This window comes from Myotis lucifugus, unplaced genomic scaffold (genome assembly GCF_000147115.1).
Source record: "Myotis lucifugus unplaced genomic scaffold, Myoluc2.0 scaffold_1173, whole genome shotgun sequence".
Taxonomy (NCBI): Eukaryota; Metazoa; Chordata; class Mammalia; order Chiroptera; family Vespertilionidae; genus Myotis; species Myotis lucifugus.
Window position 1 is genome coordinate 19,969 of NW_005872221.1, and position 1,664 is coordinate 21,632.

Consider the following 1,664-nt stretch of genomic DNA (forward strand, 5'->3'; position numbering starts at 1 on the left):
CTGGTACATGCTAAAAACTAGACCACCAACTTATACCATACATAAGAATAAACTCAAAATGGATAAAATACTTAAATGTAAGTTGCAAAACCTACAAATCCTAAAAGAAATAATAAACAGTAACATGTCAGACATCTCTTGTAGCAAAATGTTGCCAATATATCTCCTAGGGCAAGGGAAACAAAGGAAAAAATAAAGAAATGGGACTATATCAAATTCAAAATTTTCTGCACAGCAAAGGAAACTATCAACAAAATGAAATGGGAACCCACTGTATGGGATGACATATTTGCCAATGATACATCTGATAAGGGGTTAATTTCCAAAATATATAAAGAACTTATACATGGATGGTAGTTACTGGTACATGGATGGACGCAATTGTCAAATCCTATTAAACCAAACATTGATCAGTTAAGAAATAAAGAAAAAAGAGGATATATGGCTTAAGACATGCTTTTCTTTGTTTCTCTCTTTTTCTTTGTTGGAAGATATACCATATTATTATATTGGTTTAAAAGCAGGATACAGGACCATGGTTAACTCTGAAAACAGAGTGGCAAGTCATCACTAGGAAAATTAAGATACAATCATTTCAACAGGGATTGCATTAAAGTGTCCCTCAGCTCTTGTAGTTTGGTTATTTTCTTAATAACCAAGACATTATGCATATATTCTGAAGTCAACTGATAGGATTAACCTAAAATAGAGGTACCTCAACTCCCATAAATTGTTCTGGAAACAGACCAATTTGTATTGACAGAGATTAGAGTTGAGGAAATACTTTAATGCAATCATAATGACTCAGGTGTAGCTGCAGGTGGAAAATTTGAGTAAAAAGGTAAAATTGAATCAATATTATTATAATGGCCTGAGGAAAGTTTGTTAATCTAAAGAGTCAATGTATCTCTGTTCCTATGAGAGGTAACAACATTGATAAGTTGACAAAGTTTTTCCTATATATATCCTTGTTTTTAAAAAATGGATACATCAAGCTATGGTAACTTGAGATCAGTTGTTAAGATTTTCCAGTTCAGCCCTAACTGGTTTGGCTCAGTGGATAGAGCGTCGGCCTGTGGACTGAAGGGTCCCAGGTTCGATTCCGGTCAAGGGCATGTACCTTGGTTGTGGGCACATCCTCAGTAGGGAGTGTGCAGGAGGCAGCTGAATTGATGTTTCTCTCTCACCAATGTTTCTAACTCCCTATCCCTCTCCCTTTCTCTCTGTAAAAAATCAATAAAATATATTTTAAAAAAAAGGATTTTCCAGTTCATTTCCCTTGCTCTGATTCCAGTTATCACAAGTTCTGAATGTCTTGTTACTTCCCCATCAAGGCAGGATGAGCTGAACAGAAAGAGAAATATTTTACCTTTCAGTTGTATTTCTCACTATAATGTAATAATTTGGCCTTTCTCTATTGTATGTTTAGTTGATGAGTCAGTTACCCTAAACTTATTTTACTCTGATTCACTGAGTTTATGAATTTGTATTTCTGCTTTAAATGATTCAAACTAAAATTTATAACCCCTGCCTGGCTGGTATGGCTCAGTGGTTGAACATCAACCCAAGAACCAAAAGGTCACTGGTTTGACCCAGTCAGGGCACATGCCCAGGTTGTAGGTTAAATCTCTAGTGGTGGGCATACAGAAAGCAGCTGATCAATG